Source organism: Sus scrofa, chromosome 9, assembly GCF_054392235.1.
Source record: "Sus scrofa isolate SSC_HxYL_T2T_F1_AM1 chromosome 9, Sscrofa_HxYL_maternal_Yorkshire_Landrace_v2.0, whole genome shotgun sequence".
Lineage (NCBI taxonomy): Eukaryota > Metazoa > Chordata > Mammalia > Artiodactyla > Suidae > Sus > Sus scrofa.
Genome location: NC_139391.1, coordinates 7,631,424 through 7,646,136, shown reverse-complemented (window position 1 = coordinate 7,646,136; position 14,713 = coordinate 7,631,424). Strand labels below are relative to the sequence as shown.

At 39.4% G+C, this 14,713-nt stretch overlaps 1 protein-coding gene across 9 annotated transcripts in view; it reads left to right on the top strand.

Moving 5' to 3' along the window:
- Positions 1-14,713, top strand: part of FCHSD2 (FCH and double SH3 domains 2) — a 240,726-nt gene that overhangs the window by 21,071 nt on the left and 204,942 nt on the right. The window lies entirely within an intron of this gene.

Here is a 14,713-nt window from a genome sequence, read left to right as displayed (position 1 = left end):
GTTCCCAGGCTGAGGATCGAATCAGAGCTGCAGCTGCTGGCCTACATCACAGCCACAGCAATGAGGGATCCTTAACCCACTGAGCAAGGCCAGGGATCAAATCCTCATCCTAGTGGATACTAGTCAGGTTCCTAACCTGCTGAGCCATAATGGGAACTCCACACAATTTGTAATTTTTTGTCTTTTTTTTTTGTTGTTGTTGTTGTTGTTGTTGTTGTTGTTGCTATTTCTTGGGCCACTCCCGCGGCATATGGAGGTTCCTAGGCTAGGGGTCCAATCGGAGCTGTCGCCACCGGCCTACGCCAGAGCCACAGCAACGCGGGATCCGAGCCGCGTCTGCAACCTACACCACAGCTCACGGCAACGCCGGATTGTTAACCCACTGAGCAAGGGCAGGGACCGAACCCGCAACCTCATGGTTCCTAGTCGGATTCGTTAACCACTGCGCCACGACGGGAACTCCCAACAACTTTTAATTTTTAAAAATTTTATTAAAGTTCTCTGTTTAGACTGCTTTAATCTGGGAAGTGTTTTCTGTACCCCCCCCGCCCCAACTCATTACTTTTTAGATGTCCTTCCTCTGGACTATCCAGCTAAGTGTGATGTAACAGAACAGTTCTTGAAATATATAAGGGAGAAAATTGCATTTACCAGAACTCCTTTCTGGGGTAAATATGAAAGAAATAAGCAAAATTGGATAATCTTTTTGGTGTAGGGGGTATGTGTGTGTGAGAGAGAGAGGGAGAGAGGAGAGAGGAGAATCCAAGGGATATATATCTAACTGCCTTTCAAGAAGATTGAGTAAAATTAAGTCTCGGAATAAGTTTGCGTAGTAGGAAATGCAAGTTTGGCTCCAGAGCTAAATTGCCGGCATAGGGAAGAGGGCGGAGCTGTGCAGCTCATGGCCTTTATTGACGGCCCCTCATCTTTTCAGCAGCCAGCATTCTACCTCTTTTCTAAACAGACTTGAACAACAGAATTGGCTTGAGGCGTCAAATTAGCTTACTTGAGCTTGTGGTTTTTCCTTGGCCTGTGTGCTCCTGGAACATCCTGTGTCTTTCATGCACGGCTAGAGCATTCTTCACATTGTATGTTAGTCTTCTGTATTTTTGTTTGTTTGTTTATTTGTTTTTTGGTATGTTTTCCCCTCCAGCCTGTGAACTGATTGAGAGTGAAACTATGTCTTTTATCTTTGTATATACACAACCTGGTACATAGATGCTAAAGAAATATTTGTTATTGAGTGAGACATTGTGGGCCAATTCAATATTTGATAAGTTTTAAAATGTAGATTTTTTTTTTTTTTTTTTTTTTTTTTTTTTTTTTTTTTTTTTTGCTATTTCTTTGGGCCGCTCCCGCGGCATATGGAGGTTCCTAGGCTAGGGGTCCAATCGGAGCTGTAGCCACCGGCCTACGCCAGAGCCACAGCAATGCAGGATCCGAGCCGCGTCTGCAACCTACACCACAGCTCACGGCAACGCCGGATCGTCAACCCACTGAGCAAGGGCAGGGACCGAACCCGCAACCTCATGGTTCCTAGTCGGATTCATTAACCACTGCGCCACGACGGAACTCCTAAAATGTAGATTTTTTAAGTTTTTAAAAATTTTTAAGGTTTTTGTTTTTTCTATTCTTGTTGATTTACATTGTTCTGTCAGTTTCTGCTATTCAGCAAAGTGACCCATTCATATGTCACACACATTCTTTTTCTTGCATTATCCTCCATCATGTTCCATCACAAGTGACTAGATATAGTTCCCGGTGCTGTACAGCAGGATCTCATTGCTTATCCACTCCAAATGCAATAGTTTGCATCTATTAACCCCAAATTCCCAGTCCTTCCCACTCCCTCCCCCTCCTTCTTGGCAACCACAAGTCTGTTCTCCAAGTCTGTGAGTTTCTTTTCTGTGGAAAGGTTCATTTGTGCCATATATTAGATTCCAGATATAAGTGATATCATGTGATAATTCTTTTTCTTTCTAACTTACTTCACTTAGTATGATAGTCTCTAGTTTCATCCATGTTGCTGCCAGTGGCATAATTTTGTTCTTTTTTATGGCTGAGTAGTATTCCATGGTGTAAATATACCACATCTTCTTAATCCATTCATCTGACGATGGACATTTAGGTTGTTTCCAGGTCTTGGCTATGCAATGAACATACGAGTGCATGTATCTTTCTCAGTGAAAGTTTTGTCCAGATACATGTCCAAGAGTAGGATTGCTGGGTCATACGGTAGTTCTGTATTTAGTTTTCTGAGGTACCCCCATACTGTTTAAGATGTAGATTTTTAAATTGTTTAGCTCAAGTTTTATTTTATTGTTTATGGCCGTACCCATGAAATTCCCAGGCCAGGGATTGAATCTGAGCCACAGCTGCTGACTCTGCCACACCTGTGGCAATGCTGGATTCTTTAATTCATGCACCGGGCTGGGGATTGAACTTGCACCTTTGCAGCGACCAGACCACTGCAGTTGGCTTGTTAACCCACTGTGCCACAGCAGGAACTCCCATTGTACCTAATTTTTAGTGTAGCATGGTGGTTGATGTCCTTATTCACATCCTTGTATATTTATATAACTATCTTTTTAGGATAAATTGGTAGAATTAAAATTGATGAGTCAAACAGTATATCCTGTTTAAATGGCTGTTTTTACTTGTTGCCATATCGCCTACTCCCCACCCTCACCCCTGGTCTGTGTAGATACACTTATTTCCAGATGTGGAAACAGCATGTATTATTGTTTTTCTAATATTGGTCATTTTGTTACACAGAGTAGTCTTAGTTTTTTTGGCCTTGCCTGCAGCATGTGGAAGTCTCCAGCCAGAGAATGAACTTGCACCACAGCAGTGACCCAAGCCACTGCAGTGCCCATGCCGGATCCTTAACCCACTGTGCCACAGGGGAACGCCTAGGCAGAATAGTCTTGTGAATCTAGATTTCTTTGGTTATTAGCAAAATCAGGTTTTTTTCTTCATGTTGGACTTTTTTTTTTTTTTTGTCTTTTCTAGGGCCACACTGGAGGCATATGGAGGTTCCCAGGCTAAGGGTCTAATCAGAGCTGTAGCCACCGGCCTACACCACAGCCACAGCAACATGGGATCCGAGCCGCATCTTCGACCTACACCATAGCTCACAGCAACCCCGGATCCTTAACCCACTGATCGAGGCCAGGAATCGAACCTACAACCTCATGGTGCCTACTCAGATTTGTTAACTGCTGAGCTATGACGGGAACTCCCATATTGGACTGTTTTACGTTACTTAACATTTTTTGTTAATCATCTGTCCTCTCTTCCTCCATTTGAGCTACTGTAACAAAATACTACTGGTTGGGTAACTGTAAACAACAGAAATTTATTGCTTGCAGTCCCAGATGCTGGGAGGTTCAGGAAGAAGACACCAGTAAGGTTGTGTTCTCTGGTGAGGGCCCTTTTCCAGGTTCAAGCTGACATCTTCATGCGGTGTCCTCATGAGGCTGAGGGCTCAGCATGTCGTTGGAGCCTCTTTTTATGGGCACTAATTCCATTCATGAGGAGTCCACCCTCATGACTTAAGCATCTCCCTAAGGCACACTGACTAATGCCATTATATTGGGCATTAATTCTGATACACGAATTTTAGGAGGGTCTAAACATTCAGACCATACTATGTCCTTAGCCTAATTTGCTATTTGAATGTTAGGAGTTTTGTAGGAGTTTTGATATTTTAGGCTGTTTGCTCGTTTATCATAAAGACTTTCCTTGGTTTTTTTTTCTACACCCATGCAAAAGCTCCCAGGCCAGGGATTGAATCTGAGCCACAGCTGCAAACTGTGCTGTCCTGGCTGTGGAAATGCCAGATTCTTAACCCACTGGACCCTCACCACTGCAAAGATAGTGCCAGATCCTTACCCCACTGCACCATAGCAGGAGCTCCTGCTTTTTTTTATTTTTAAATTTTGCTTTTTTTAAAACTTTAAAGTCTTGCTTAGAACATACACATGGGACCCATGTAAAAAACCTATGATGCCGAGAATTGAAAATAAAGCTATGAAAAATTCTAGAAAATACTTTAAAAAAGAGAAATGATATTCCATTATTAAATAAAGTAGAATTGAAGTCTAATCAGTAATAGGGATAAAAATACTTAAAGTGGAATAATTCACCTGGGATACCTAATAAGCGTGCAGATTTATTCACTTAATAACATAAAAAAGCACAAATTATAAAATTAGGAGAAATTGACAGTTTTGTAATCATAGTGGGAGATTTTAACATCAAATGAATTTTAAAAGTTTATAGAAGATTTAAATTCCATAATTAAGCTTAATTAGTAACGTGCATATAGATTCTGTAATATGGAGAATATATGCTTTTCAAACTCAAAAATAGGCTACGTAATAATTAGTTCATCAAGGAAGTCTCCACAAATTCCATGAGAAAATTTTATGTAGTACATGATTATGAGAGGACTCTGGGGCCAAACTCTGGTTCCATCCTAGCCCTGTGACCTGGATAAGTTAGCTAACTTCTCTGCTTTAGTGTTCTCATCTGTAAAATGGTGGTAATAACAGAGTTCACCTCTGAGCTGCCTAGAGGATTAGCGTTTAGAGCAGTGCCTTGCACGTGGTTAAGGCTCAGTGAATGTTTAACATGGTCATTACTACAATTATCATCACATCCTCTGATCACAATGCAGTAAAAATAGAATTAATAATAAAGAGATAAATACCACCCCAAAGGGAAAAGCCTCTGTGGATGCTACTCAGTAATAAAAAGCAGTGGGGAATTCCCATCGTGGCTCAGTGGTAACGAACCCGACTACTGTCCATGAGGACGTGGGTTCAAACGTTCCCTGGCCTTGCTCAGTGGGTTAAGGATCCGGCGTTGCTGTGAGCTGTGGTATAGGTTGCAGATGCAGCTCGGATCTGGTATTGCTATGACTGTGGTGTGGGCTAGCAGCTGCAGCTCCGATTCGACCCCGAGCCTGGGGAACTTCCGCATGCTGTGAGTGCGGCCCTAAAAAGCAAAAAAATAAAAATAAAAAGGAGTGAATTATGGACATACACAGCAATGTGGAAACCTGCTGAGTCAAAGAAACCAGATACGAAAGAGTACATGTTGCATGATTCCATCTGTATTAAGTCTAGAACAGGCAAAGCTAATTAGTGGTGGAAATGAAATCAGTACAGTGGGTTCCTCTGCAGGTTAAGGGAGGGGGTATGAAGGAACTTTCTGGCATGATGCTCTCATTCTGTATATGTCTTGTTGTGCATTTGGATTATATAGGTGTATATGTTGGTCAGAACTCACATATTGTATATATTAAATTTGTGGATTTTAGTTTTACATAATAAGACTCAACATGTCATTGTTATTTCATAGCAAAAAGTTGTTAGCAACTTGAAGTGCTTTGATGGGGGTTGAATGTCGTATGAATAGTGATATAAATATATGGTGAAATATAGTGCAGCAATTAAAAGGAAAGAAATCTATTTCTTGGGTAGATCTTAATATTCCCTGGGAAAGCCAAATTGCAGAATGACAAAATATTATGAGCTATTGACAGGTACCTGTATATTTGAACTTGAGTGGAGGATGTGATTTTGCTCGCCTCTGAGAAGGAGGGAGAGTAAATAGAACTGGTAGACTTCAGTGTATCTATGTAGTTATAGTTCTCTAAAATACATCTGAAGCAAATAAGATGCAAATTTTACATTTGTGATAACTGCATGAATGTTTATATTTTTAGTTGTACTTTTATGTTAAAAATGTTTGTAGATAATTAAAAGTATCCTGCAGTTCAGTCATGCAGAGATGATCACTGTTAAATGTATGTAGCTTTCTTATATTTTTAAGAGCACTATCTGGAGATACCAGATGAGTAAGCTTCACTCTAATTTCCATCTTTGCTTAATCAGTTTACATAGCATTTATAGAGCAAATATTTCTCAAAGTGAGCTTCTCAGACTTAAATCAGGTGTATATTCAAATATAAAGAGTTTTAATTTTAAGGAACTATTATAGATCACCTTTAAGTAGTAATAGAGATGTGAATTACACCATTAGAAGTTCAGAGTCTTGGGTATCCAGTGGTAAATTTTTATAATTTTCCACAATATGTATTTGTAAATAAATATATTTAGCAACTCTGTAGAATATGATTCTCTTCCCATCTTCATCAAAGTGTTAAAGTGTTATACAATGTTATGATTGGAATTGTATTCTGGCCACCAGTTTTATTATTCTGTGGATATCTTGTAATTTCCTATAGCTATTTCTGCCGTTGAATTTAAAGATTCTTTAATAAGGAGAATACTGATTTAAGAGCAACTGGAAGACATTCTTGCTTTATTTTACTTTTTTTTTTGTTTTGTTTTTGTGCCTTTTCTAGGGCCACTCTTGTGGCATATGGAGGTTCCCAGGCTAGGGGTCTAATCGGAGCTGTAGCCGCCGGTCTACACCAGAGCCACAGCAACGAGGGATCCGAGCTGAGTCTGTGACCTACACTACCGCTCACGGCAACACCGGATCCTTAACCCACTGAGCAAGGCCAGGGATCGAACCTGCAACCTCATGGTTCCTAGTCGGATCCGTTAACCACTGCGCCACGACAGGAACTCCCACTTTTCAGATCGTTTTATGGCTTCTCATCTTTTGTATTTTTTGCTTGTCTCCTTCAAGGAATCTGTCCATTTCATTTAGATTGCCAAATTTTTGGAGCATGTCTTTGGGTTTTTTGCACTTCCTATGGATATCCCATGTCTTTGATCCATAACAGCCATCTGTTTTTTCTGGCTCTTTGCATACTGCTTCTGTAGCTCCTAGGAATTCTAGGGTTCACCTGTAGCATCTTTTTTTTTTTTTAATTGAAATATCTTTGATTTGTGATGTTGTGCCGTATGGTACAGTATATGGTTCCCTGTGCTGTATGGTAGAACTTCGTCGATTATCCCTTCCATATGCAATAGTCTGTACCTGCTGCCCCCAAACCCCTAGTCCGTCCCTCCCCCACCCCAGCATCTGTTTTTTTTTTAAACTCAATAACTTTTATTACATTTATAGTTGTACAACGATCATCACAACCCAATTTTATAGCATTCCCATCCCAAACCCAAACCCCCAGCCCATTCCCCCACCCTTCACTCTAACATCTGTTTTTAAGGCTTATTGACATACCTGCTGGTTCTATTCAGTGGCACCTGATAATTTAAATGTGACACTCTCACTTTTGTGCCCACATGCATTCATAGGAAACATTAATAAGTTGTTTTTTTAAAAATAAAATTGAAGTAAAATTAACATAAAGTTTACCATTTTAACCATTTTAAAATGTACAGATCAGTGGCTTAAAGTACATTTACAGTGTTGTACATCTAATTATAGAACATGTTAATTCATCTCCAAAAGCAAATAATTATGCAGTCACTCACCATTTCACCCCCTCCCCTAAGCCTCTGGCGTGATTAATCTGCTGTTTCTATAGATTTGACTACTCTGGACATTTCATATAAATGGAATCCTATAGTATGAGGCTGTAAAGGTTAATTTTATATGTCACCTGGGCTGGGTCATGGTACCCAGATTTGTGCCAAACATTATTTTTGGATGTTTCTCTGAGGGTGTTTTTGTGTCCGATTAGCATTTAAATTAGTAGACTTTGAGTCAAGTGGATTGCTCACCATAATGTCATGGGGCCTTGTCCAATCAGTCAAAGACCTGACCAGAACAAAAGGCTGTCCCTTGAGTAAGAGGGGATTCTGCATCAGGCAGCCTCTGGACTTGAACTGCAGAGTTGTTTTCTTCCCAGGTCTGATGGCCCTCACCTTAAATCAGCTTTTCTCTGGTTCTTCAGCCTATTATCCCACCCTGCAAATTTTAGACTTGACATCTCTATAATTCCACGAGCCACTTCCTTAAAATAAATGTCTTTTTATACATCTATGCATCACATTGGTTCTGTTTCTTTGGAAACTGTATTAATACAGGGGTCTTTTGTCACTGGCTTCTTTCACTTGGCATAGTATTTTTGAGGTTCACCCATGTTGTAATATGTACCCGTATTTATTACTTTCTATGGTTGAATAATATTTCATTTTATGGATATACCACATTTTGTTTATCCATTGATCTATTGATGGACAATTGGGCTCTTAACGCTTTTTGGCGCTTATGAATGTTGTTACCATGAACTTTTGTCTTTAAGCTTTTGTTTTGTTTTGTAGCATCTTTTTTCAGTTCATTTGAGTGTATACTAAGGAGTGGCATTGTTGCATTACATAGTAATTTTATGTTTAGCTTTTTGAGGAAGTATGGTGCTGTTTTGCGCAGTAGGCATACACCATCCATTCTTATCAGCAGTGTATAAGGGTTCTTGTTTTTCTACATCTTGGTCAATGTTTGTTCTTTTCCATTTTGTTTTTGTGTTATGGCCATTCTGATGGGCTGGCAGTTGGCAGTATTATCTCATTGTGGTTTTGATTTTCATTTCCTTAACAACTCATGATATTAAATGTCCTTCATATGTTTACTGGCCATTTGTATATCTTCTTTGGATAAATGTCTATTTAGTACTTTCGCCTTTTTTTTTTTTTTTAAGAGAAGGAAGCGTTTATTACTCTTAGCTAGTAAGGAGAACACCTGGGATATTTCCCAAAGCAGTGTCTCCCCAAACAGCAAAATTACTTTAGCCCATTTTTAAATTGGACTGCTTGTCTCTTTGTTAGAGATTCGTAAGAGTTCTTGATATATATTCTGGATATTATACTATTATCAGATGTGATTTGCAAATATCTTTTCCGTTCTGTTTTCTTTTCATATTCTTGATAAGGCCCTTTGATGTACAAACTTCCTTTTACTTTGATGAAATTCACTTTACCTATTTTTTTCTTTTGTTGATTGTGCTTTTGGTGTTCCATTAAGAGCCTGTTGCTAAATTCAGGGTCAAGAAGATTTTCTCCCATGCTTTCTTTTAAGAGTTTTATAGTTTTAGCTATTACGTTTTAAGTCTTTGATCCATTTTGATTAAAGTTTATGTTTGGAGTGGGATAGAGGTCCAGCTTCTTTCTTTTGTGTGTGGAAATCCAGTTGTCCTAGCACCATTTGTTGAGGAGACTACTCATCCCCTTTGAATGATCTTGGCATCCTTGTTGAAATTAGTTGGCCATAGATATTTGGGTTGGTTTCTGGATTATCAGTTCTACCCTACTGAAGAATATTATAGGGAGTTCCTGCAACAGCTCGGATCACTGTGAAGGGTTTGATCCCCGGCCCAGTACAGTGGGTTAAAGTATCCAGTGTTGCCTCAACTGTGGTGTAGGTCACAGCTGGGCTTGGATTCAGTCCATGGCCCAAGAACTTCCGTAAGCTGCGGGTGTGGCCATTAAAAAGAAAAGAAAAATGCTATAAACCAACTAGATCTCACAAGGGAATACAGAACACTCCACACACCAAAGCAAAATAAACGTTTTCTCCAGTGCGCACAGGATAGACCATAAAGAATTATTAATACGTTAGAAATATCAAAATTATACAGATTATCTTCTCTGACCACAATGGAATGAAGCTATAGAAATCTATAGAAGGAAAACTGGAACATTTGTAAATTTGTGGAAATTAAACAGTATGCTCTTAAACAATGAGTGGGTTAAAAGAAATCACTAGGGAAATTAGAAAATACTTTGAAAGGAAGGAAAACAAAAACACAGCATATGCTAAACTTACAGTATGCAGTGAAACTACTTGGGGAAATTTATAGCTCTAATCACTTACCTTAAAAGTGAAGAAACAGGAATTCCCATCATGGCACAGCAGAAATGAATCCTACTAGGAACCATGAGGTTGCAGGTTCGATTCCTGGCTTCACTCAGTGGGTTAAGGATCTGGTGTTGCTGTGAGCTGTGGTGTAGGTTGCAGATGTGGCTCAGATCCCGCATTGCTGTGGCTGTGGTATAGGCCAGTGGCTGTAGCTTGGATTTGACCCCTAGCCCGGGAACTTCCAAATGCCTCAAATGTGGCCCTAAACACACACACACACACACACACACCCCTAAACTGTTTCGAGAAGACATGGAAATGTTCAATGGATCTTGAACAGGTAGAGAGATTGAATTACCATCAAAAAGACAAGTGTAGGACTAAAATTCATGGTTGAATTTTACTGTATGGTTAAGGAAGAACTAATATTAGTCCTTTTCAGATTCTTCAACAAAACTGAAGATGAAGGAATACTTCTAACATCCTGTGACATCTTCATTACCTTGATAACCAAAGTCAAACAAAAATACCATAGGAAACTGCAGATCAATATCCTTTATGAACACAATATTATCGAACAGAGTCTAGCAACATAGTAAAAGGCTCATGGCTTATGACAAAGTGTTATTCATTTTAGGAATGCAGAAGTTCAACATAAGAAAATCAAAGAATGAATTGTACCATTTCATGATAAAAACACTTGGTAAACTAGGAATTGAAGGAAACCTGCTTAACATGATAAAGGGCACTTATGAAAAACTCTCAAGTGACTTTATTCTCAATGGTGAAAGACTAAAAGCTTTCTTCCTAAAGGAACAAGACAGAATGCCCACTTGCAACACTGCTGTTCTCTTGTGACTTTGACACTCTGTAATTCTATCTGGAAGTGGTATTTGCTTCATTAGGGTTTTGTTTGTTTGTGTATTTCTTTTTAAATTTTAAAAATTCATCTGCTCCATGACAACGTTTTTCTCATGAGTGTCCCTTGGCTGGTCTGCTTTTCCTGTTCTGTTTTTTCTCCTTTTTTAAAATTTTATATTTGTATAGATCTAGTCTCACTTCCTTTGGGGTTATTTTTGAATGAAGAGGGTTTTTCCTGTACTACTTTTTAGGATATCAAAAGTAGTTATCTCAGGGTAGCTACTGTCTTCCAAATTTATAGTAATTTTCTTTTTGACCAGGGTTGAGTGTATGAATTTATTTTATTTCTCCTCAGCTAGAGAAGATTGGATGTGGCAAGTTTCTTCATAGTGTGGGCTGCCTCACTATCATTTTGGTTTTTTTTTTTTTTTTTTTTTTTTTGGCCACACCAGCAGGCTAATTTCTGCCACCGTAGATTGTTTATGATTATTTTTTTGTTGTTGTCTTTTTAGGGCTGCACCTGAGGCATATGGAGGTTCCCAGATTAGGGGTCCAGTCAGACCTGTGGCTGCCAGCCTACACCACAGCCACAGCAATGCGGAATCTGAGCCATGTCTGCAACCTACACCACAGCTCACAGCAACGCTGGATCCCTGACCCACTGAGCGAGGCCAGGGATCAAACCCATGTTCTCATGGATACTAGTTGGGTTCGTTACCACTGAGCCATGATGGGAACTCCTGTGTGATTCTAATTTAGTACTTTCTCCTCTATTTCTTCAGGCTATGAACAGCAAAGCTTCCTGCACCAGCCTATGTCCCCTGTTTCTGTTCTTGCATTTGTGGTTTAAATTTTATACCTCAGGAAGTGCAGTTGAAGAAATGTACTCCCCACAGCCTCTTGGAGTTGTGGAGCTCATGCCTTATATTTACCCTTTTCCTCCAGTTTAATTATCTCTGCTCTGCCCTTTCTTCCACTTGAATTTCATATGTTGCCTAGTTTTACTGGAGATCATGTTTACGTTTATGTTTTTTATCTTTTAGTTGTTTTGGGATAATTTCTGATGGATATTAATAACTATAAAGATATATAATAAAAATAAACACAGCCACCAGAATGGGTAGAATTAAACAGTCTGATAATGTGGCCCTGAAATGACAAAAGACAAAAACAAAAACAAACAAAAAAACAAATGAACTATAAGATGACCACCACATTTTTACTACTCTGAGTTAGCTGACCTCTTATTTTACAAGTGATACTGTTTAAACCTAACTAATATCAGGATATAAGAAATAGTTTGTTAGCATGGACGGCAAACTGGGGTAAGGGAACTAGTGCTTGTATTACCAGTATGTTGACAACTCTTTCATAAAGCTTTACAGGTTTGTTCTGGAATACAGTAGTGGTTTTTAGAGGTATTCTTACCATAAATATGACATTAGCATTAGAATGATGACATGAGAATACCAAAAAAAATTTTTTTAACAGGTAAATCGAATGAACAACTGAAGTCATCCAAGTCTGGCAGAGAGGAAGTTATTTGGCTCCTAATAAAAAAATATATATATATCCTTTTTTTTTTTTTGCTTTTTAGGGCTGAACCCTCAGCATATGGAGGTTCCCAGGCTAGGGGTCTAATTGGAGCTACAGCTGCTGGCCTACACCACAGCCACAGCAACACCAGATCCAAGCCAAGTCTGCAGCCTACACCACAGCTCATGGTAACATGGGATCCTTAACCCACTGAGCAAGGCCAGGGATCGAACCCGCAACTTCATGGTTCTTAGTTGGATTCGTTTCCGCTGTGCCACGATGGGGACTCCATTTTTCTCTTGTGTGTTTTTTTTTTTAATATTAATTCACCAGTAACATTCATTGAATATCTTCTGAGTTGCAGAATTTCAGGTGTTCTGCTAAATATGTACTGGGAATATAAAAGTGAATGAGACATGGACTCTCCTCTCAAGGGATTCATTAGCTAAAGGTATAAACAGATGATGCCAAGACCACAGATGCTATAGCCATAGAATGAAAAGTAGAAGGTGTTTTTATTTCTTAATAATTAGGTAACCTCAGGCAAGTTAATGTTCTTAACTGTGATTCAGTTTCCTGTCAAGTAGGAAATAAAGGAATATTCACCTCATGGATTATTGTGAGGATTAAGTGAGTACTATCTGCAAAGTACTTAGGACAGATTTGGCACGCAGTAAATACTAGAAAAGTATTTGTTAGCTAAGTGAAAATATCACATCCACCATTTATAATTATGAAATTTAATCCAGTTGAAATATTTTTAAATTGATGACCCTCACACTTGATAATTTGTTAGAAAGATTCACAGAACTCACTGAAGGTTTACTCAGAGTTATGGTTTATTGTAGCAAAAGGATATATTTTAAAATTAGCCAAGGGAAGAGGTGTGTTTGGTCTCTTAGATATGGTTGACTGCCCATGTGGCTGACCTTACCCTCCTGCTACTTTAGAGACTGAGCTGAGGAAGTTCCCTGGCAGCCTAGTGGTTAAGGATTGGACATTGTCACTGCCTGACTTGGGTTCACTGCTGTGGCTTGGGTTCATTCCCTGACCTAGGAACATTTGCATGCTGTTGGGGGGGGGGGCAAAAAACCCACTAACCCACCCACCCAAACAAACAGAAAATTTTCAAAAAAAAAAAAAAAAAAGAAAGAAATTGAGCTGATTTCAATCCCCCCCCCCCCCCAAATCACATGGTTAGCATTTTCTCTCTGGTATGGCCTAAGGGTCTCAGATAAACAAAAGCACTTTTATCAGACAGGACATTCTAAAGGTTTAGAGATTACCTTCTAAAGCCAAGGGCAAAGGTCGGACCTCTCTTTAGGCAAGACTAAACCTTTATTGCACACTCTTATTATATCTCCTCTGTTTTTGTTTTGTCTTTTTAGGGCTGCACCTGCGGCACAGGGAAGTTCCCATGCTAGGGGTCCAACTGGAGCTGCAGCTGCCAGCCTACACCACAGCCACAGCAATGCCTATCTGAGCCGCCTTTGCAGCCTACACCATATATCACTGCAACACTGGATCTTTAACCCAGTGATTGAGGTCAGGCATGGAACCTCATCCTCATGGATACTAGCTGGGTTCCTTATTGCCGAGCCACAATGGGAACTCCCCTCCCCCGGTTTTTAAAGCTCACAAAATGCTTGTGTTAACTGATAAAAATCTGTGACCAAGGTCACAGAACTTAAGTGGTTCACATGGATGTAGAGTGTGATCTTGGTTGTGCCCATCATGGGAACTAACCTACGAGCTGTTTAACTGAAGTTTATGGAGATCGTGAAACCTGACTATGTAGTTTTGTTTATTCTTTTATTCATTCAGTAAACATTTATCGAACTACTACAGTGTTCAGGCACTGCGCTCCGCATATAAATACAGAGCACACTCATTGCTCTCAGGGAGCTCCATAGTCAGTGCACAGTTCCTGTATTTGAAGCGGGTGCTGTGTTACAAGATGATGGAGAACCTCAGAGAGGGTGTCTGATCGCAAGTGGACTTCCAGGAAGATGGTGCTTAAGCTGTTTTGAAGGATGAGAGATTTAGGCCAGGTAATGGGGGAAGGGAATTGCAAAAGGACCACATCTGCTCCAGTGTGAAGGCATGAACCTACCGGTCCTTTGAAGCCTAGGCTGTGAATGGAAGAGTTTATGGAGGTGAAGCCACACTAACAGACAAGTTTGGATAGTCAGTAGCCCCATTTGTAAAATTCTTATAATTATCCCGTATATCATTAAATATTTTCTGTGTAATGATTAATTTACTGTTAGTCCTACTTGATGTTTGGCTTAGGCACTTCTGTATCATCAGTACCTAAACAGTCTATTCCCCATGACAGCCAGTCAGTCAGTGTTTCCTGTGCGGATTAATTATGGCTATCTTTTCATACCAGTATATACAGTTATCACATTCTTTTTAGTAGCCATATATAGGATTTTTCTGAATGTAATATAATTTATTTTGAAAGGTTAGTTTGCTTCATTTAACTATTAAATTTTAAAAATAAGCAGTGGGAATGTAAATGGTACAGCTGTTATGGAAAGTAGTTTGACAGCTCTTTGAAAAGTTAAATCTAGAA